This window comes from Apteryx rowi, unplaced genomic scaffold, assembly GCF_003343035.1.
Source record: "Apteryx rowi isolate R43461 unplaced genomic scaffold, aptRow1 scaffold_770, whole genome shotgun sequence".
Taxonomy (NCBI): domain Eukaryota; kingdom Metazoa; phylum Chordata; class Aves; order Apterygiformes; family Apterygidae; genus Apteryx; species Apteryx rowi.
The window spans coordinates 222,268-245,227 of NW_020451061.1; the positions used below are offsets into that span (position 1 = coordinate 222,268).

A 22,960-nucleotide genomic window follows, 5' to 3' on the forward strand; every position below is an offset into this window, starting at 1 on the left:
GTTAGGCACTGTCCAAAAAACTGGGATGGGGGGAAGAGTTGCTTGGGCTACCTCCTTCCCAGCAGCAGTGCAAACACTGTAGCAAAGGCTAGCTTTTTGGAGGATGTGTCATAGGTTCAAAGGACTTTTTGGAGAACTATGCACTGGATCACCATTATCATGTCACGGATACTATATCACTGTTTTGTAAGTGAAGAATTTGGACCAGAATAAGACCAGAGAGGTCCTGTCTGTCTTCTTGTTTTTGTTTTTGTCTTTTTTGAGGAGGAGGACTTATAAACATTCTTGCATTATATGACTGCCCAGATCTTGACAGGTGGTGCAAGGCTGCTCACTGCTCCCAAGCAAGCTGGCCACTATGTCTGGGCAGATGCTGGAGGATTTTCAAGACTGATGGCAGGTACAGTTCAAAGGGTCATTATTTCTAATGCTAGGCTTCTTTGAGCACCCAAAACTCTGCTTCCAGGCCTGCGTATGCCTCAGTTTGATAGGAAATCAACTCAATGCCCCATGTCTATCACCTGTTGGTGTTCCTCTGAGCATCCTACAGATCCACTGTTTGCCTTTAGCTTCCTAGCTGAGGGGGGCTCTGGGTGATGTGGAGTCACATTCCTTCAGCTGGAGAGGGGAACGGTGGTCCCACCTCTGGGTGAGAGCACGAGGTGTGTATGTGTGTATGAATATGCATAGGGATCTTCCTTCTTCAGAAAGAAAAGACTGTCTGTCTCTTTCCCCTAGCTGTCTTTTCAAAGAAAGGGCTTTTTAGGTGGTTTGCTCCAGGGGAAGAGTTTAGGGATGTGAATACTAACTGGTCCCCTAGGAAGCCTGCATTAAGACACTGAAGTCTTGCAAGGTTTGATGCACCTCACACCCATCAGGGCCTTCTGTTGTGTAGCTTACACAGCGCTCTGCTCATGCTGCTGGCTTGCCCGGGGGAGAGGGAGGGGAGAAAGGCCTTACGTAGATGTTTTGGCTACTGAGAGGTCACTCCAGGTCCGCATTGCAGATCTACCCCTGTGATGTGTCTCAGGCCACCCCAGGATTCACAACGGGGCTGTGACTTGGAGTCCTTCCTCCTGAGGCCTGCCTGGACCTCTGTGGTTGCTGATGCATGCAACTCTGCGCTCTGGGCTCCTTGACTACCCTCTAACACTTTGCCATTTGCCTCAGAGGATGGGGGAGGAAGCGAAGCATGTTATTTCCTTGCAAAGACCTGTTCCCTATTCTCCATCACTGCAAACAGGGCCACTAGAAAAGGCCAGGCCCTCCCAGGTCAAGCTGGAAGAGAGGGATGGCTCCCACCTTTCCCTCCCAGTGGATGAAGTCAGTACTTGCCACGCAAACTAGACTAATAAATGTCAGGGCAGCAGGAGGTGAGTGCAATCAAGTGAGAGAGCCTGAGTTATAGCGGTAACCTGCTGAATTCCTAGGTCACAAAGTAATTTACAGAACAACCCTAATGTCATTCAATAATTATTCAGACAGGCCAGACCCCAGGGGGCACAGCCTCCTGCTGGTTATATTATTAATACCATCAACAAACAGCAGGATGTTGGTGTGAAGAAAAGAACCACAACACAAGCGTGTGAACCTAAGGAACAAATGGAAACCAGTACTAACAGGATATTGTACCAGTCCCTAATGAGTAAAAAAATCTATCTATCTACCTACCTATCTATCTATCCTGTCCCAGCAAGTCATTCAGCAAAGTATGGCTGAGTGTATATCCTTCTACCAACAGTGAAAACTGCTCACCGCAGTTTGAAGGAGAAGGGGAGGAAGGCTGGTGTGTCAGCGCCTGGCCATTTATATCAACCAGCCTCTGCGATAGTCCCCATGGAGACTGACGGGGGGAGATGGTTTCCAAGCGCCCCAGAATAATTTAAATTAATATCCAGCGAACAATGTAAACCTTTTCTTTGACGTGGCGTGGGAATAAGCAGTCACACCGCTCAAACTGGGTCAGCTGAAAAAGAAGGTAATGCCAGCACCTCAGGATCTGATCAGCAGAGTATGCCAGGGTCTTGACCTCTGYTATCTCAGTCACTCCTTTCTCTCCTCACCCCCATCCTCCAAAACATCTAAAAATGGCAGCAAATTCCCTTCAGAAATTTGTCTTTGTAAATTGAGACTTCCTGGATAAAAAGGATGTATATGTAACCTGAGAGTGGGTGTCCAAGGCAACCTCTTCTGCAGTGGGTGCACTGACTCCAGGCACGTGGGTGCCACTGTTCATGCACGCAGCTGCGTATGTAGCTGTACTTATTTGGAGTAAACTTTGAGTTGTTTCTCAGTTGGGAAATGACAGCTGAGAGCTACTTATTACAGCGCTTTTATGTGTTATTCAACCACTAATAAACAGACGAGCAAAAACTCCCTGACTCTTCTTCATGCAGAGGAGCACACGGTGTATTTAAACATGAGGTTAAATAACGAGGTGTCTCGAGGGCTTTTAAAAGATAGGGAGAGGCTTCCTTGCCATTATCTCAGGGTTCAATAGCAGATGTTGGTTTGTAACAGAAGAGATTCTGCCCCAGAGCTATTACTGTGAAACAATAACAAATCTGGGCTGTTTTCGCAAGCACTCCCTGAGGTTGTAGACCCATGCGTGCGTGGGAGAGAGGTCACTGCTGGCGACTGTTGCCCTGGGGTACCTTCCTCCACACCACGCTGTGCTTGGTGCCTTCCTGGAGCATTGCTCTAGCCAAAGACTGAGGTCATTACAGGAGTAGTTGGATCAACACTTTGGCTTGGGGCATGTGATGAAATCAGTGGTTCTGTTTGGTCCTTAAAAGTGTAAAATTAGTCAGCATCTACAAAATAGTGCAGCAAGAAGAAGCTGACCATGTGGAGCTGCCCGGCGGTAGGCAGTGCTCTGGACCAGTTCATTCTTCCTTTGAACACTGGGCATGCAAGGAGGGAACACAGTTGTATCTGCACAACTATCCGAGTCCACCATCCAGCAGAGCACTTACGTCTCTAACTGGACTTTGCTGATTCAAACAAATTATAATTGCATTACTGGATCGGGGGCTGCCAAAGCACAGTCTGAAGGGCTCTCATCCCCACGAACAAGGACAGAAAAGAGCAGTGCCTTGAACTGGTCTTCATGTTTCCTACTGAACAAAAAAAATGAAGTGCATAGCATGGCTCTCATTTTTCTGTGTTGCTGGCAGCATGAGATCCTTCCCTGCTTTTTCTGAAGAAACATCCAAGTGTTGTTTCTTGCCCATTTGACTGGTGCTGGGATGTGACCAGGTCCTGTCCATGCTCTCCGTTGTGGTTGCCTGGCAGTGCAGTGAGGGCCCTGCGGAAGGATGCTCTTCACCTGAGGCAAAGGCTATGGAGGTGCAGGGTCTAAAAAAATCAGTCACCATTTTGGCTATTTCACAAGTTATTTATGGCAGGTTTCCCCATGGTCAGGAAGCCAAACAAATCATAAACCAGGGCATTTAATTAGAAGGGAACATAACAAAGGTCCGACTCTTGCCCCTGAAATGTGAATGCACTGACATTAGACCAGCCTGTGGCTTTCCTCATCAGACATAATCTACCAGTGCCAGCTCTTCATGTGGGATACCTGGTACATTTGCCATGAGGACACTTTTGGATGGGGGGGGAGGGGGAGGTGAGATGTTACAGGGCCATTCTCCCTTGGGGCAAATAATACCTGGAATTATGCTCTTCCACTTTGACTGCTAGACTAGTGAGCAAAAGATGGGTTGTACCAGCACAAAATTTTGGGGGACTTAAATAGACTTCAGGTGACTGTTAACCTAAATTAGAATCACAGCAGCAATCTAGCAGCTAATACATGTCCATCTGCCCAGGACAGCCTCTGACCCTGCAAGGCAAATACAATTGAGAGACCAAAATACTCTGAAAACCATTAGGAAGGCTCTTAATGTATTTAGGAATCTACTGGCATAGGCAGTCCTGGAGCACAGCCCGACTGGATCTCAGTTTGGGAATTGAGTGGGATCTAGGCTCCTATATTCTAAGCTACTTGGGATTTAAGTGCACCGTAGCTGTTGTAATAAAAAAGTGTGAGAACAAATTTAGTCTTAGTGAAATGATGCTTAGGAGAAAGCAGAGAAAAAAAAAAAAAAGATTGCTGCCTCCTGGTGGAGACTTGGAAGACAGAAGAAGCAACGCCCAAGCACTACATTCAACATGTGTGTCCTAACTCCATGGTGAGAAGCCACAACCGGAGGGTTAAGAAGCAGCTCAGCCATGCAAAATGTTTCATTGGCTGCAAACGACTCATCTTCGTTTTATGGCTTTTTCCAAGGTTTGGGCAATGCTCTTCTTCAGCAACACATTTTTTTCCCAGTATCCAGCCCTTTTCTCTATATCATTTGCCCAAAGCTGCTCCCATTTTGGCTTGAATATGTACACAGATGATAGGGAAAAGTCCTGGGTAGTTGGGGACCATCAGAGAGAGGGACCAACAGTGTCAGGGAACACCACGGGGCTGCCGGATTTTATCACCAAGATGGGGGAACGCCATAAGGTCAAGTCTCCTCATTCGTGCCAGGCTGTACCACACTAACTCCTTGAGCTGGCTCCTGACAGTCAGAGGGGTTTTTTTTGGTTTTGCTTTGCTTTTCTGCTGCCAGTGCTCAGCAGGCAGCCAGGAAGACTTCCTCAGGCATTGGCCACAAGAGATACAGAGGACTTCAATGTTAATTTTATACTTCGGGCCCTTCATCTTGTTCTTGGTTTAGAAATAAATCAGTAGTGACATCTATCCCCCATCTAACCTCCCTCCTTGACTCCCCTCTCCCACACACCCCCACCACCTCCAAAAGCGACTGTAATTTTGTGCCTGTGCTGCTTTTCTTCCTGGTGGGACCGAGGAGGAAAGGGGGAGAGATGCATTGGTCTGATGTTATCACTGTAACTGCCTAAGAGCAGGATCACTGAAATACTTCTATTTCCCCTTTTGTGTTTATGCACAGATGTTGCTGCCGATATTCCCTGAATTCCACTGAAATATAAAGAGTGTTTTATCAGTATTCCCCAAGTGTCCAATACAAATGCAAATCAGCTCTGGGCGCTAAACGTTGGCTTGTTTTTTTCCTGGCTGCCCAGCACTAACTGGCTGATCTTTTCTCACTTTTTTCTCTCCCTTTCCTTTAACCCATGTGTCTGAAGTGAGCTCTCTCCAAGGCGCAGAAACCTGCTCCGTTCCCACACCTCTGCCCTCCTGTTGGCTGATGCCCTTATTTAAAGTGTGTTTGTTTATTAACCCTTTAAAAGGTTTCCCCCGTGAGCAGAGAGATCAGAAGGGCTTAAAGTAAACCAGCACTCCTTCAAATTCCCTAAAGCAATGGTTAAAAGCGGGCCACAACCATTCCAAAAATGAGAACAATTTGGCATTTTATTTTACTGCTTTGCTGCTTATCTGCTGTGCAGGGATCGTCCCGCAGACAAAATCAAATAGTTCATCACTCCAGTGATCTGCAAAGAGTGACATTCAGAGGAAGGAAGGTGGCTGTGAACTTGCCCTTCACTTTAAATAGGTTGTGTTTTTCAGGTAATAAAATACCTAAATGGGGGATTCCTAAATCCCCCATTAGTGGGATTTTAGCAGGTGGGATTTTGACCATCGCGCAGCGAGGCTAGTGAGGGTAACTAGTGCTCTAAACCTTTAGGCCAAAGTAGGTGTCCAGTCACTTAGAAAATTCAGCCACTCTTTTTTTAAAAAGCCAAAACAGAGGTGTTGGTAGGTAGATTAGGCTGACAGGTTAAAACTGTGCCTGCTGTTTCTTCTGCCAGAGCTGGCACGTTGTCTTACATGCCCAAATTTCGAAAACACACGGATTCTCTGTGCTCTCAGTGTACTTTGACTCTTTTTTTTTTTTAAATAAAAGGTTCTCAGTTGTATTTAAATCCACAACTGAACAAATATGCAGATGATATCAAATGCATACTGAATTATGGAGGAGTTTAAAACAAGACCTGCACTTAAATACCAAAATCCGGCTCTAACAATCCAGTAAAATTCAGCCTACGGACATGATCTTCTGAGCCCGTACTGAGCCCTGCTGCCAAACACAGCCTCTGGGCTCTTTTAGGATCAGGCACTTCCTTAACATCGCTTTCAGCTCAACAAAGCTCTTAGATATGCCCTTAACTTTAAGCGTGTGAATAATTTCCACTTCCCGAAATGTTTTAGCAATGGGTTAGGCATCCGGTGGGATGCGCTCCCTCTGGATGCAGCTCTGAGTAGAGGGATTAGGACTTAATGGATCTTGGGAGCCGTTCCTCGGCCCTTCGCCCCGCAGAGAGCCGCGCCGAGGTCCGACGGCGCCGGCCCTTTCTGTCGCCCGTGTGGCTTCAGCCCCTTCTCCCATCTGGCTGCCGCCAATACTGAGCAACTTGTTCTGCAGTGAATGCCGCAGCTGAGTCGGCTCCTAAAAAAGACCTCAGAGAGAAAAAATTCATTTGTGTGGGGTTTTCTGGTTCTTTTCATCTTCTTTCCTGCTGCTATTCATTTAGCATGAAATAACCTTCCAAATCAATCCGGAAGAGATCATTCGAAACTGTTGCTATTTTCCCATTGCTAATTACGAGTTTGAAATCCCATTCGAATTGCTCTGAATGCACATAGTCTGATGTTCCTCAGCTAAGTGCCTACCAGGTATTTTCCCTGACAGTCTTTTCTTTCCCTGCAAAAAACAATCCTGGCTAGCTAGTTAGCTTTTAATGAGACAATAGTGTCTACATAGTACGTCTTGTTTCCGAAGCGGAGCTGTGTTTTGGCAGGAATCTCACATTGCAAATTTTCACAGGGCTGACGGCACAGTTTGGTGTTCGCAGCCCCAGAAATGAAGCAGTTAATTGCCCTACTGGGAAGGAGGAAATTTCTTGTAAAAAATCCCGAATCTGGTTGAACAATGTGGCCTTTTATTTTTCAGCCTTGGAATCAAGCCTGGCTGCCCTTGTAAACAAAGAAAGGAAAGAATCACTGAAGCAACCCAACGCATAAAAACTGACCATGTCTGTCTTTGAAGTTCCCTTTATGTTGTTTGGAAAACTTAGGATTATAGAGGGTTTTTTTCCCCCCTTTTTTTAAGAAAAAGAGGAACGGGAGTTAAGGGAAACTTCTTCTTAAGCAGAGCAGAAGTCATTAATTAAGTACCCCATTCATCGCGCAGGCACCGGCTCATCAATCAGATTTCTTATTAGCATTCTGATGACCCGTATGACCCCCCGTCTCTGCACTGTCTGCATGACGACACGCAAAACCAGACCACACACCGCACGGAGGAGGATTATGCTACGCTCTTCCTTACTCGGGGAGGGGGGGCTGAGCTGGGAAGAGAGATGATGACCGAAGTTGTTGTTTTGGGTCGAGGCGAGTTAATAAGCAGCTCCTAAAGGAAACAGGCATGAGAACTTCAGAGGGCGACGGGCGTCGTATCCTCGCTGGTTCGCTGCTCTCAGTGCTGGGAAATGAGGCTGAGCACCGGCGTGGTGCCATCACAGGGTCCTTCTGCGACTGTGAAGGTCTCAGCAGGACCCGCTATGGTCACCTGAAGGTTGGGTAAACGGAGACAGTGGGAATCCCGAACTGCTCTGGATAGCAAAGAATAGGATTTTAGTGCAGCAGTCGCTGTGCTCTTACCCCTGGGTAACCCTGGTCGGGAAAYGACTGGCTCCTAAAAATGTGCTGCGACTTCGTGTCCTCAAGAGGGGTAAGGATCACACATCCAACAGTCCTCTCACCACTCTCCTTCCAGGTTATTCCAGCCCCAAGTAATTAGCCGCTTCAATCTTTACACAGCTGGTTTTGAACAAGCTATTTCATTGAAAAAAAGAGGGCAGCACGCAGCACACACGCACAGAGCGAGCAGCCAAGGATGACAGTAAATGAGGGAGTGCTGGTAGCGGAGGGAGGTGGCAGGGGACATCAYGAGCTGCTCCCTGTGACAGCTGAAGGGAGGTTATGTGGAGACGCATGTTGGGGAGGAAGCACTCAGATGCGGATGATGTGCCTGTGTGACTGCCGCAATTATGGAAACAAGAATATGGCTCTGCTCTCAGCACAGTTTGTTACCAAGAACTGGCTGACATTTCTAAATGAGATGATTGTTTTACCAAAAGCGTTCTATTCAAAATAAAAACTTTCTGACTTTTTTTTTAAACTGGGGAGACTTTTTTCCTGCCAAGACAGAAAATAATTTGTTTTACCATTTCCTTCTTTTGCTTCTTTATTCTTCTTTCTCTCATTTTTTTCTCTTTTTTCAACAGCAGAAGAATAACAATTATGTGGCAGATGGGAAAAAAGGAAACTGGAAAATGTGGTTAAAATAGCAAAAAGTGTCTAAAGCATTTGAGGGTTTTAATTTTTTTTAACTTATTTCTTCTTTTTGATCTGATTTAGTTGGAAGGGGTTATACGTTCTGAACAAGTGTTACATGTTCTCCCTCAAGTCTTGCAGTGCTGGATGCTGTTACCATCACAGCTCATCTCTGAATTTAGGCAGTATTCCCTGAGTCACACCTGAAATTGGTGGACATCAGGCACCTTTAGGGGTCTGAGCTTCAGCGTTTGGCCCAACATTAAACAAGAAATGTCCCTCTGGGCAGGAAGTTAAATCTGATTTCCAGCTGAAACCCCAATGAATAAAATGTTCTTCTTTTGGGGGCTCATCCTCAAGGCAGAAGGTTCCTGTCCCTCTGTCAGCAACAGCTGAGGGGGAACAGGGACATCAACCCCAGGACATTGTGAAGGTATCTGGTGTGGGAAGCAGCTACAAAGAAAGCCCAGTCATTGCTGAAAGAGGAGAAAACAGGGAGAGTGGAAGTGAGAGGGGAGGCAGTGCGGTCTTTCATGTAAAATACCAGAATGGCTCTGGGATACCAGATGCCAGATATGTAGATACCAGAACCCAGGTCGTCTCTTCCCATGTAAGCGTCTCTGTCACTAGGCTGCAGGAACATGTCCGCTCTTTGGTCAGTGAATCTTATATTATTTGTCACAAGAGGTGGCATATAAGTCAACTTCTTTTGCATCATATTCTTGAATTATCATTTTATATTCCTTCTAATTATATTCTGCTGTGGAGCAGAGTTTGCTGCACTTCATAGCATCATCTGAGCATTTTACTCAATGAATTCCCTGCTCCTGCAGGTGCCCAGACACTGGTGTTTGGGGTTTCTCCATCTATCTTGAGGCACATTGCAGATGTTGATCTTATCTTGTGCTGGATGTTATTTCCAGGCCCATGGTGTGTGGTGGTGTGTGAAATGGTTGCTCTGCAGACCCTTCTGCACCACACATCTAATGTAGTTGGGAATTTCCTTTAATCATCAGTCTCCTTCCCTGGAGGTGCCTGGGAAGAGCCATAAGGATGGAGTAAGTGCAGCGCAATGCTTCCCCAAGCTCTCCCCATCCTCCTGCCATTTGTGGCTCAGAGACTTCTGGTTGCAGAGTGGTCTACTGGGCTCTGTGGTCCACAGCGTGTCTTCTGGGCCTGTGTAAATCATGGAAATTGCAGCATGTAATTGTAACGTAGAAACAAAGCCTAAGGCAATGTCTGTCAAAACAATTTTTACCTCATCTGCAGTTTTTAACTGTTAATTTTTTTGATGGTGTCCTGATTTGCATGGTAGCCCCACAGGGAGTCACTAGTTCAGGACATCCTCACGGGTTCACTTCTTCCCTCAGCTCCCTTCTCCCCATAATCTGGAATAGTCATAAGAAAGTGGGGGTTAACCTCTTGGGGTTACTGTGGGATCCTTCTGCATGTTGCAACAGGAGTGGCCTTTCTGCCATGGTCCAAATCGTGGACCGTGGACTTCAGCCTGCGCGGTCCAACTCCCTGTCATGTCAGTGCTTGCTCTGGCCTTGCTGTGGTGCAATGCCCAGGGTGCTGAGGCTGAACTTCCCTATCCTTCTTTGCAGTCATAGAGGGTCCAAAAAATCATTGCAGGTCCCTGGCATGTATTTTGCAGTTGAGGAACACAGAAAGGAATTAAACATCTGACATAATGAAATGATGAGAGTGTGTTTTAGATACCTACAATTAAGTCTAGTTTTCATGGTCCTTGTTAACTAATGTAGATTCAATCTGGTTCCTCCCTGAGGTATGCTGCTATGTCCTGTGACTGTCAGTTGTCTTTGTGTGCTGTGCCATGCTATTCACTAGTCCGTGTATTTTTGAATTTAGATCAGCTAAAATGTCAGATATTTCCCTGATGATGTCATTTTTTTTCCCAACAGAGTGGCCTGGGAAGCAGCAAATAAAAAAAAAACAGAACAGGAGGAGAAGAATGTGGTGTATTAGGTAGATAATGTCACAAAAGAGATTGGATGGGGAGAAACTTGCTATGTGGAAGACCTAAAAAATGCACAAAGGGTTCAGAGAAAGAAGAGTCAAAACTCTTCCATTTCTTTCCAGTGCAGCAAATTTTGAGGTGAGTTTGTCTGGATACGAGTTTGGAGGCTGCTGATTTGGTGCCTGACCATCTGACACAGTGATCAGATGTTGTTTGCAAAGCCTGCATAAATTAAATTCCATGTACATGGAAAAAAAAATTAAACAGGATCCCTGGTGCCAGCAGCTCCTCTTATCACTTTGTAGCCTGTTTGCATTCCCTGGCAGATAATCACCATGACTAACATTTATCTGACACAGCCAATTTTGCTACCAAAATCTGTTTCCTGACCTTAACAGATTACTTGCAGAAATGACAGCCCCCCAAAAGAGTATAAAAAAAATCCCTCAAACCTTCCTACAAAATAGATGGGTTCTGGGGACATTTTGTGAAGTAAAACCAAGATGCAGTGCTCCAGGAAGCTGAAGGGAACAGCTGAGGGCCTTTTATTTCTCTTTCTTAGTATTTGTGGCAGTTTCCCTCATCTCATTTATTTCTTTTGCCGTTTTATGTTGTATCTTCAAATGCAGAAAGACTTTGTGCAATTGGATCACCATTTTGGAGAAGGAGATGTCGACCGAGCTCTTCATGCTGGCTTGACTTCTGTTCTTTCTTTCTGTGCTGTTTTCTAATCTGTATTTTCAAGAGGTCTATAGAGTAGGAAAAGCTGGTACGAGCGTTCATATGGCCATGCAGTGAAGCGGATTGGAGAACTGATCTGGGCTCAAATGGACCTAGCAGGATCGAAAAAGGAGAGTTTAAGCTTTGATTAGTTCCTTGGGCTGGCTCACCATAAGGCCGCACAGGTGCTGTTGCTGGCTCCAGAAAAGGGTGGTGGGAACTGGGACCAAGACAGTGGAAGGAGGATAGGACAGGGGCAGTCGCACACTGGTCTGTTGGTGGCTAGTAAGCCTCTCTTCAGGAGATTTCTAATCTAACAGATTAGAAAGACAGATCTAACAGATCTGTCTGCCCAACCCAATACCCTTTTTCTGACCCATGTTTCCATAGATCGCTATTCCAGTCATGTGCACTGTAAGTCCTTCGTTTATCCTCTTTGGAGACAGACTGGGTGGGAGGGCAAGGAGCGCTCACTGGCTGGATATAGAAACTTTTTAGCCACGAGGATTTTTTTAAGCACTTGAGAGTAACATATCTTTCTCAAGAACTGAATTCTTGAGGTGGAGCCACCTATCCCTTCCAAAGGTCGGTTTCATTTTTCTTTGAGTCCTTCTGCCTTCTTTCTCCTTCTGATTCTTCCTACGTGAAGCCTATATCACCCTGCTTCTAAGGAAAATCCACCTCTAAATAATGCATCTCGCTTTGCGTCATGTGTTCACTCTGCAGTGGTCCAGCCCTAGTGGTCTCATCTGAAGCACAGTAACAGCTGAAGGCCCAGACTGCAGAGTGATGGCTTAGAGATGGTACTTTACAAAAAAACACCCCCAAAACCAAAAAAACCAACATACTTTCTCCAAGCAGGACTAAATAAACACTTTCTGGGCAGACTTGAGTGCTCAAGAGTTTGCATTTCTGCATCTTGTGTGTCTGGCTGTTTGTGAGGAATGTCAGGCCCAGAACTGTCACAACTCATTGGCAAAATAGGCAGCTGTCTAGGATGGCAGCCTGCCAGTAGTGGCCAAGTGCCTGTCCTGCCTGTGTCTGAGGAGAGACGGCTCGCTCTGGTAGCCTGAGTGTCCTCACCCCTTTCCCTACTGGTACAGCCCCTCACTCCTCCTGCGGCAGAGGGCCAGGTTGCAGATGGAGGTGTCACTGCCTCCCATGAAGTCACCTTGACTCAGCAGCAGAAGCTGCTGCCCCCAGACTCCGCCTTGACCACAGCCTTGGGGCTTCCTTCTCCTTCACCTCTCCTCTGCCTGCCTGTATGATCCTGCCCTGTAAAAGGAAACCCCCACCCTGCCCCAACCCCTTCCTCTTCCAGCATCAGAAACGCTGGAGGTGCTGGTGGAAGGAGCAGGACATCTCTCGGTGGATGGCAGCAGGTGGCTGCTTGGATGGGGATGGGAAGCCCTGTGGAGGCAAGAGAGGCTGAGGTGTGGATCCAGCTTGCCGCTGAATAGGGTGAGCAAGAGGAGGAGGTAGGCTGGGGAAGGGAAGGGAGAGAGGGACATCTGCCTTCCCTACAGGCCTCCAATGCCTTCCACATCCCATAATTCCTTGAGCTTGCTGAGGATTCTCCCAAAACTCTTCTTGCGCTCCCCCAGTCAGACTTCCCAGTGGCTTCTCTTCTTTCTCTTCCTGATATCACCAAAAGACTTAATTTTGCCTATGTTGATGGCTCTCCCCACCAAGTCAAATGAATTTGCCATATTCTCATTCAATTCTCATTGCCAAATTCGCTCTTAAAAGTCCCTTTCATAGGCCCAGAAGAAATAATTTAAAGCCCTGACCCAGAGAAGATATTGTCCTTCCTTACCTTCGTTCTACTTAGTGTATCCAGCCACATGGACAGTGATTACCAGATTTGCAGCTTTCAAAGGCAACTATTTGCCTTAGCGCCTGCACATTCTTGGCATGAGGCTAATCATAGATATCCTGAGGTCTTATCGGAGTTAAGCTTAAAAATGGGAGCATGAGGGATTAGACAACTTGGACACTAAGTAATGAGATGCACTTCATTTTCTCTTTACAGTTTTGGTCCCTGTCCAGTTCAAACCTGTAATGAACAGGAAGAGTTACTAGCTGAGAGTTTGCCTCCCCCAAAATGAATGTGGTGATCTCTGAATCACTAAAACACATTTTCAGGACATATTAGTTAACTGTCTTGCACTATCAAGGCACCTGTAGCTCCAAAGGACGTCTGGCAGAGTTCACAGATGCCCCGAGCTGTTGAATATCAGGGTGCGATTAGTTTGCTTAGGTTCCTCGTGAGGGCTCCCTTCCCAGTCGGTGGAGGAAACAGGCAATCGTAGGGCATAATTCAGCCCTAAGGTAGGTGACTAAAATAGGGCAGAGAAGTTACTCTGGAGCCGCCTGTTTCTCTCCATCAACACGAGAGCTGAGGGTGAGAAGCTCACGTGATGTCTTCAGCAGCCACGATCGGTGGCTTTTCAGGTGTTTTCTAATTGCTTGCCAGGGTCTGAATTTGGCAATCCAGCGTGCAGGTCACTTCACAGTCCTTTCTCTGACAGACCCTCCATCCCTGGGGATGGCTGTGCCCGAGCGCAGCCTGCAAGAGCTGCTCCCTTTCCGAGGCTCCCCGTGGAGAGAGACCGGGGCACCGAACCCGGCTGCCAGTGTCGCCCGAAGGAGGGTGGGCAGTGCAGAAACACCTCCGTCCTCCGGCCAGGAACCTCTCGCGAGCGCCCGCCTTGCAAGGGAAGAYGCAAACCTTAAGCCGTAAAAAGGAAAAGCTTGAAAGCCCTGATTGAAATCCAAGCCTCGGGAAGGGCACTGCCAAAATCACACGCGCAGCGTCCCGCAGGAGCCTTGCGCCGCCGGCAAAGCTCGCTGGTGGCGGCAGCCCCCGACACGCGTGCCGACATCCACGCGAGAGGGGCCGCGTTCCCACCGCCGGGCGCGCGGCGGTCCGGGAGCGCGCCAAAGGAGCCGTAGGGGCTGCGGGGAAAAAACTCCTGGCATAGAATTCAAAATRCGCTCTAACCTTTTCTGCAAACTGAAAGCAAGAAAAATGCTCATAAAACTACTCTTTGTGCGCAGAAAGAAGTCCGTTTTTATACTGTTGCTAAGTTCCTTATTGTTTTCTGGCTGTTTTTTGTGTTTCTGTGGCAGCCTTTTCTGTGGGCCTCTTTCAGTGMCTTAGCTATATTGGCCTGCAGATAATTAGATCAGTGCTATCATTTTCACTGTCCTTTTTCCTCCGGGGTTATTTACATAATAATGGCAGTTTGTGCTCAGTCTCGCTCTCTCTTTTAACAAGCCACCATTTCTAAACATGAAATAATTCAGGGAACAATCTATGAGTGGCTCTGTTCAGAAAAGCCTGAAAACATCTGGCTACGAAAATATTTTTGGTATTTGAAACGTAAATATTTTTAGTTGCTGTGGCTTTCCAGATGAATTCTTTTTTTTTTACAGTATTTTCGGTCCATACATATTTCCTGTATGTAAAACTCCTAATAGTAGAAAACTCCCACTCTGTATAATGTATATCAGGTTTACGTGTATATACTCATTATATATGTGTATGTTTGTATATACTCATTATATATACATTATATATACATATATACACATACATTAGAGTATGTGTATATAATGATTTTAATTTCTTTATCTAGATATTTTACAGACAAGTAAGGTGCTAGGATTTCTGGCTTAGACTCTAAATGAATCCAATGAACATTTAAAAGGTGGCCGTGCGCCACAGGCTGGTATTGAACACTTCTTGCTGTGAACGAAGGCTTCCGTTCAGCAGGACATGCTTAAATTTAAGAATGCGAGTAATCCCACTGAAGTCAAGCGGTTGACTTGGGTGGCTGCTGTTAGGTACGTACGCACTTGCATTGTGCTGCTTTCGGGCCTGGGCTTTCTGTGAGGAATGTCTTAGGAGCCAGGGTGGCCCACAGAAACACGCTGTGGAGGCGAGGGCTGATGGCCATCCCCCAGCCCACCTCAGCCTCTTCTTGCTGGAGACGCATCGTGCCCCGCTCCTGCAATGCGCCACACTGCCGTCGGGATTATTTTTGCTGTAAAAGAGGGAACTTGGGACCGTTTCCTTTCCCTGAAGGGATTAAACTCTCTGCGGATGTGTTTCACCAGGGGGAAAAAAGAGTGAAAAATTAAATGGTGAAAAAAATAAAGGAAATTATTAGAACTGGTGCTGGGTGGTTCCACGATGTGGGCTCCTACTATCTTCTTTACGCTAAGATGCTTCGAATTGTTTCCTGCCTGGTTAGTGGGTTAAATCAGGTCAGTGAAGGTGCCAGGGCTGAGAGGAGGTGGAGGGACCGTCGGACGGGGAGCCGTGGCCACTAATAYTGGGAAATCACAGAGGTCGTTTTAGTCAAGACAGCTCTGTGAATGAGGCAGGGCACCAATGCACGGCATTTTCATCTGGGTCCGTTACCTGCCATCTGCAATGCATACATTATTCTATATGTTGTATGTTGGATTAAAAGAACATCGTGCAATTAGCAGAAGTCTAAACACATTGTGCCATGCATTTAAATGGCATTGCAGCGAATATTAACTTGGGCTGGAAAGCAGTCTCCATGCACAGCTCTTTTTCTTGCAGGGAGGAGACCAGCCCTGTCACTAGGAGCTCTGGCTACTTCCACATCCCTGCTGAGGAGCTGTGTGTCACCTCCAGCCCACAAGACATGGTATCTTCCCACTGTGACCCGGCCCACGGCACGACAGCTACTTCTCGGCGCTGGGACCCAGGCTGCCCACCAGCAAGGTGCAGCAGCYGTCCCGTTCTCGAGGAATATGTGTGGTGACATGCATATGTCAGATCTTCATGCCACCCTCGCAAGACGTGTTCATGGTCTAGCTCCAGATCTTGGAGTCCTCTTTGCAGCAGTCCAGCGCTGCAGGGGTTGGGGCATGAGGCTGGGAATAGAAAAACACACTTGGCTGTTTAGCTAAGCTTGTAAGAAATGTTTGAATGAGGGCTTTTTGTTGAAAAAAATGACCTTTACAAATGGACAATTTTCACCAGGCAAAACTGGTAACAGTTCTGATAGAGTTTTCAAAAAAAAGAATGATTAAAAAAAAGGGTTAAAACATTCCACAAACATACTTTTTTTGGAAAGAAAAATACTCTTGGAAAGAAAAATAGTGTTGAAGTATTAAACACTGGGACAGCGTTGACTATCATTTAAAGACGATCCTGTAACACAAATACCTCGCAACAGCTGTAACATGCCAACGCTGATTTTCCTCTAAGTAAACTGAGMACTCATACTGCCTATCATTGAGTTATACGGCTCCTATTATTTCAGTATCTGAGCTTCAGCTTGCTCCCTAGGGAAGACGTACACATCGTAGTGAATGTGCAGTGGCAAGAAGCGAGCCTGCAAGGCTGAGCGCACCAGCGCCCCGGGCTGCGTCCCTGCCTGCGTCCCTGCCTGCGTCCCTGCCTGCGTCCCTGCCTGCCCCGGGGCTAGACGTGGGATCCCCTCTGCCCCTCACCTCCCTGACGGATACAGGCTGCCTTTCCTGGGATGGCATCCGGGCCACAGGGGGATTTTGGGTTGGGGTTTCCTGGCTCAAGCAAATTGGTTACCCCGGAGTAGAGGGTGAAGAGCCAGGGAACGGCCCACCAAATTCATGGGAGGAGCTGACGCTTAGCAATTCTGAAAATTAGGTCTGTTAATTAGGCTTATCTGTCACTCAGTGAAGTCAACAGAAATGGCTTCATTGGGAGCTGGATTGGGTCCTTATTTAGATGTCTAAATAATGAATGAGAAGATTATTTTCGAAACACTGACGCCAGGCTGTGTATGACAGTGGGGCGTCGTGCTCAAAACAAGCAGCCCTCCTAGGTTCTCCTCCGTCCTACGGAGGGCACATGTCCAAGCCTCTGAGATGCACTTTGGTGCCTTTGGTTTCAGTGACCAGTTTGTGGTATGTGAAGACAATTTTTGCAGGAGCTACCACATCCTCACCGTTTGCACTAGATGAAATTTGAGGAGCTTCTTCCCCAAACTGTGCAGCACCTACTGGGAAAGACCGTCAGCGAATCATGAGGTGACATAAATTGGTTTCTGTCATGCAAACAGAGGTTAGCAAAGGGTTAGTGTACCRCGAACAAGCTGATGTTTAATATTAGTTGTTCTGTGTTTTCATTTAACATTTCACACCAAAATATTTCCAAGCAGCACCCAGCACAAACAGTGGAAATAAAGGAACAAATTTGACCTCAAAACCCCCACATTTACTTGCAGAAATGTCTGCGAGTGAAGATAAAATACTATGGATTCCACAGAGTGTGTAGGGGCTGAGGAAGAAAAGGTCTCTCAATAATATATATAAAATAATTCTTTCTGTTTTCAAATATCTGTAAATGTTTCCTCAATGCATATTATACCAGTAGCTTAATGCAGGACTCTAAGTAGGACATAATAAAATGAAATAAAAACTCCAACCCCTCAAAACTCTTTTCTGAAGAGGCAAATGGTGTTTTTCCATAGCTCTTTAGCGATGACAGAGACCCAGTGCATCAGTTCTGCATTCAAGAAAACAGCCCGCAAAAGTTACCAAATGCAGTATTTCCATGGCAGGCAAAAAAGTCCATGGTTTTGTGACTTTTGTGGCATTGCACATTTATAAAGTCAAGAGTAATCATGTGAAATCTAGGTGGAAGATTGATACGATAAAGCTAATATTCTCCCTGAATGTTCATGTTTTCAGATAGTACGAAAAAATGTTTAACTCACTAAAGGCAGCTCCAGTGGAGAGCTGTAAGCCTGCTGCAAGCACCTTTAAAATGACGTGGTGGATCTGAACAAAAGTCACCATACTCTGAGGAAAATGAGCATGAATGTATCCGAAAGGAAATGCTGCTCTCCGAATAGGAAGTGTATATAATGAAAAAACAGCTACAACCTGTAGCAGTGCAAGCAACACAAAGCCGAGGCTGATTCTGAGGCTGAGGGTTGCTTTTGGACAAACCACCTCAGGAAATGGATGTGGATATGCTTTCTTCCCCCTTGTATGCTTCTTTTGATCTTTTTCTCCTGAAGTGTCCAGTCTGCCTTCCCAAAGATAGATTCCATTCACGCTGAACRTATATAAAGTATGGGACAATATTTATGGCTGTTGGGATGAAGGAGAATGAYGTGCCTATGATGGAAGAGCTCATTCACCACTAAGTAACCCCAGTTTTATGCTGGAGTAACTGCACTGAAATAAGGAATTCCACTTGTTTGAAACTGGGAGGTGAGTCAGGCTCAGCTGAATGATGGTTTTTTCTATTCATCCGTAAGATTAAATATATTCCCTTGAAGTGTGGGCCATGTGTTAGCTATGTCCTGCACTCCTTACTTGGGCAAAACTGCTGTTGCCTTATAAGCAACATGTTCCTCGATTAGGGCGCTGCAGGAYTGGACTGCATAAATCCCAAATATTTCAGAAAACACTGGCAAGCGGGGAATAAACCCCCCCACTGCCGAATTTATGAACTTGATTCCAGCGCAAATGTTGGATGTGCAGAGTCAATTGGATGAGGGCCTGAAGTGACCCACTATTTCTTTTTCGGTTATAATCCCTATACTTTTTTTTTCCTGCTTGATTGAAATGGATAAATAAAAAGCCTTAGGTGAAATGTCTACAGCTGGCCTCTGACACCCTTATTTAGCCCAGCAGTACTTTGCTGAAACCCAGAAGCTCCTGCGGCATTTCAGAGTTCAGGCCAGCCCAAGCGATGGTCAGCACAGCCTCTGCAGCTCTTCCTGATGGAGCGCTGATTCCCTAAAAAAGGACAACACGACCTTGTGCCTTGTCCTTGCCCGGCTCTTTCCAAAGCGATGCGCTGCTTACAAACACACGTCACCCCGTCAGCAGTGCCAGCGGGGCCACCGAGCACCTCCGTGCCCTTTCTTCGGGGAGGAATATATTCTAGGAGAACACGAAATGGGCAATGGGACTAAAAAAGGGAAAGGGAAACTGAGACAACGGCATCCAGGGAGTGCGGCAGGAAAACAGTGCTCGTTTGCAGGTCGCCAGTTCTGCACTCCCATGTCCGCTCGTAATTTCATTCTAATAAAACAGCGTCTTATGAAGCTGAGACCCTAAAAGAAGGAACCATATACCTGCTGCATTTTGACTGAGTCATTCCAGGTGGTCTGTAGTGATTTAAAGCAGGTGGGGACTGGATCTGCATGAGCTACATAACCTTCTGTCTATACAGATATACTAAATTTAGATGGATATTCATGCTTCCTGGCTTAAATTGAATATGCCCTTCCTCCCTATTGCTGAATTTGCTGAAAATTTTATTGTCAGTTTTTCTTTCTTTGTTAACGGGGAAGCAAACTGGGATGTTTTAAATTTCTCCAACTACTGTGAGTAGAAACTTCCTGAAAATTTTAGACTGTTTGCAGAGATGCAGGAAAATGAAGATTTTTTTAGGTCAACATTTTCTTCTGGCAGACTGAGCCTGAAGTGCACTTTATTTCCCTTTAATTTAACAGCTCCAGCAGCTTTTCCAGTTAAATCGACTGTTCATTATTGAGCCCATTTATGAAGGGCTGTGCAGTGCAGTTTAATGAATCCCTGGCACAAAGCTCCCTTTCAGTGCAGGGAAAGAATAGCAGCCTATTTAGGTCCTGTAGGGCTGTATGTCAAAGGCTGCCTATAATACTTGTCAGGGAAGGGCAGAAATTCCCACTGATATAAGAATGTGCAAGAAATCAACTTTCACAACCAACTAGCAGATTAAGACACGATCAGGAAATGAGACTGTATGTTTCGAACAGTGACACCTGTTCGGGCAGAGAGATTTTCCCATAACTCGATAACCATATGGGCCCATACAATGGGGCAGGGGGGGGGAAAAAAAGGCCTCCCTCCCCTGCCACAGAGATTTTCTTACTTTTCACGCTGCCTTCCCGACGCCTTGGGGAAAGGCAAACAAGTGCTGGGAACTGGGAGGACCGAGCTCCGCGTCGCGCCTGGAGCGGGCTTCGCTGGGAGAAGGCGCTGCTAGTGACGGGCCGAAGCCTGAGATGTTTCCTTCAGGCTGGATCCCGCTGCCGTGTCTTGCGTTGCGCAGGATCGACTCCGCTGCYGGAGCGAGGCGAACGGTCCGCTGAGGTCGGGAGGACGCACGCTGCGACTGCCTAGAGCCAGGAGCTGCTCCACCAAAGTAATGACACCAAAAGGCAGCCCTAAGCCATGCCRGGCATCCTTGCTTGCTCGCTAACGCCTCTGCTGCGCAGGACAACCTCTCTTTTCTGCTCAGCTCAGGCTGTACGGATAACAAATTGTTCGTGTCCATAAGGGCTTGACTGTGCGGCTGAGAGCTCAGTTTGTGGCCTGCGTAAACCATTAGCCAGGTCCCTGCTCTCTGCAGCTCGCGGCGTGAACGTGCTGTGGTCCCACCTCCCAAAGCTGAGTCCGGAGCCGCGGGCGTATTTCTGGAAAGCCTTGCTTTTAACCGCAGAGCAGGTCAAGCTGCTGCCGCTTCCTGTGTGAAGATAAGCAATAAGATAAACAAAACCAGATACATTTCCTACACAAAAGAAAACAAGAAAATAGTAGCAGAGACACTGGTCCCCCTTACCCAGAGCCCTGAGTGCTGCCCCGTGGGAGGGAGGCGCGGGAGGCAGGAACGCCGCTGCTGGGCCATCCAGCCCGTTTTGGTGTTGGGAAGAGACTGGAGGGATCGTGACGTCTAATCCAAACATTTGTGAGGGGTTCTGGTTGTTCCGGCGCTGCGATCCCAACCCGCAGAGCGAGTGTTACCCCTTCCCCAACAGCAGACCTTGGCATGAGTYGGACGGGATTGCTGGCTGCGCGGGAGACCCACCGCGCTCGGGCTGAGCTATCCAGAGCAATCCCGAAAGAAGCACAGGCGTAAGACAGGCGCTGGCTTGTATAACCGCTGGGAAAGAGAGACATTTTGCAGGAATGACCAAACTGTGATTTCCTTGAAAAAAATTAGCTCCTTGCAAGTTGTTGACATCATGTGGCTAAGCAAATTTCCCTCCAGGCATTGCTCAACTTGGGGTAATCAGCTCTGCTTGAAAGAACACGGAGAATGAGCATGTTTAATGCAATTATGAAGGCTTTCTAAAACTCTAAATCTGGCCTAGAATATGTAAATGTGGCTGCTTAGCACAACTGAATGCAAACTTTGGTTTGCAGGCCTGACAATTGTTTTAATACTCTCCAATTTTTAGGAGGTAATAAAGTCTCCCGCTAAAGCGTATCTGAGCTCTCAAAGCTGTTTAATTGAATGAATTCAGCCTTATAGAATAGAAGCCAGGGCTTCCAGCTTTTTTCTCTAAGCCACCGGATATTTAGCCACTCTGCATATAATGCCACCCAGACTCATTAACAACCCCCTTTCGAGAGGCTATGAAATATCGCTAAGGCAGCTACTAACTTTACAACTGCGGTGCCTGCAGTATTTCAGAATGGTTTCGTGTTGGTCAAATAAGAAACGGTCCCAAGACAGCTGCACTTCCAGCGACAGGGCGCGAGGCTCATCTTCCAGGGCCTCATGCAACTCAGAGTGGCCTCAGACGGAATGCAAAACTATCTGGGAATATATAAGTTTTCCTTTACGTTTTCACATCAAGAGAAGTCGGAGCAGGCTGCAAGGCTTGACAGGGCATCACGGAACCCACGGGTAAAAGCTCGGGTAGATAACCACCGTCAGCTGTACTCGAGCTAAATAGTTTAAATCCACCTCTTGGGGAGAAACTTCATTCTTATATGGCTARGTATCCGAATTTCCCATAGCCTGCTGCCTGCCAGGCTTTTGCTTCAATTACACGGTGGTGCTTGGAGTAAATCCCCAAAGGAGATGCTGGGAGGGCTCCAGGAGAGCACGGACGGCACCACGAACCCCAGGCRCGATGTGTCCCGCGTGTGCAGGCACCGAGGCCAGGACTGTGACAGGGACAGCGAGGTGCTGCCTGCCACCGTCACCCTTTGACTACTGCTGTGACTTGTACATGCAAATCGGGTCACACGCAGGTGAAACCCCTTGCAAAACCTCCTATTCGTGTTTTCTTTCTGCTTTTTCCTTCTGATGTGATACTACTGTGCTTCTAATGAATCAGTGCTGACCAAGAAAACTCACTTAGTATYTATTTCAAACAGAACCAGATGTGTCTTTATTCATATTTGGGCATATAAAATCATTAAAAATAAATCTGGAGCTCAAAGGGTTGAGATCAGTGCTGTTCTGTATTAGYAGAAATACATGTAAAAGTTTTCTAAGGGAAAAGTAACCATTTTTTTCCCCCAAAAGAGGCAGGATAGTTCCTTCAGGAGCTGTTATCAGCAGTATTCAGTAGCAAGGAGGTAATTTTTCTACCTCCCATGTGGAAGATTTGTACATCTGCTTTGCTAAACACAGGCAGATAGTTCAGTTAAAATCTCTGCTGGGTTACAGTGTTGGATTTTCTCAGGACCTGACTGGACTAGGAAAATACAATATCCGAAGTACTGTGCATAACCATGCACTTGGAAGAAGAAGTTACTGCAAATGGAGACTCGCGCTGCGCTCCCGTGCTGGTTGCTGCCTTTCCGTGGTCCTCSTGGTGAGATCCACGCAGCACATCTGGCGCCACCGGATTTGATCCGGACACGGGAGGTTTTGGGAACCGCACAGGCTGCCGTGCCAGCTTGCTGCGCGGGGAGCGGGTCGAGGCCGGGTCCGGCAGCACACTGGTGACGGGGTCGCGCCGTGCCCGGCCCGGGGGCCGGTGCCTGCTCCGCGGGCTGCGGATCCGGCTTAGGGCGCAGGGCGGCCGCCCGACTGGTGCGGGGGGGGCTGTGTGCCCGAGCCGGCGGGTGGGAAGCGATCTGCGCCGGCGGCTGGGACGCGGTCCCGGAGGGCTGCGGTCCCGGAGAGCCACCTGGCTTGCGGGGGCTATGTATCGAGTCCAGGTGTGGCTGCACATCTGGCCCGG

At 47.1% G+C, this 22,960-nt stretch overlaps 1 protein-coding gene across 2 annotated transcripts in view; it reads left to right on the forward strand.

The window, feature by feature from the left end:
* The window catches only part of PRCP (prolylcarboxypeptidase), a 53,359-nt gene extending 37,734 nt beyond the window's left edge, over nucleotides 1-15,625 (forward strand). Inside the window, exon 10 of one of the 2 annotated variants that reach the window (XM_026088542.1) lies at nucleotides 15,607-15,625. The gene's annotated coding sequence lies outside the window, so the exon portion shown is untranslated. Of the gene's footprint in view, nucleotides 1-10,233; nucleotides 10,305-15,606 lie in introns of those variants that run through there. The other variant, XM_026088544.1, reaches the window with a different exon arrangement.
* Nucleotides 15,626-22,960: the final 7,335 nt, after the last annotated feature.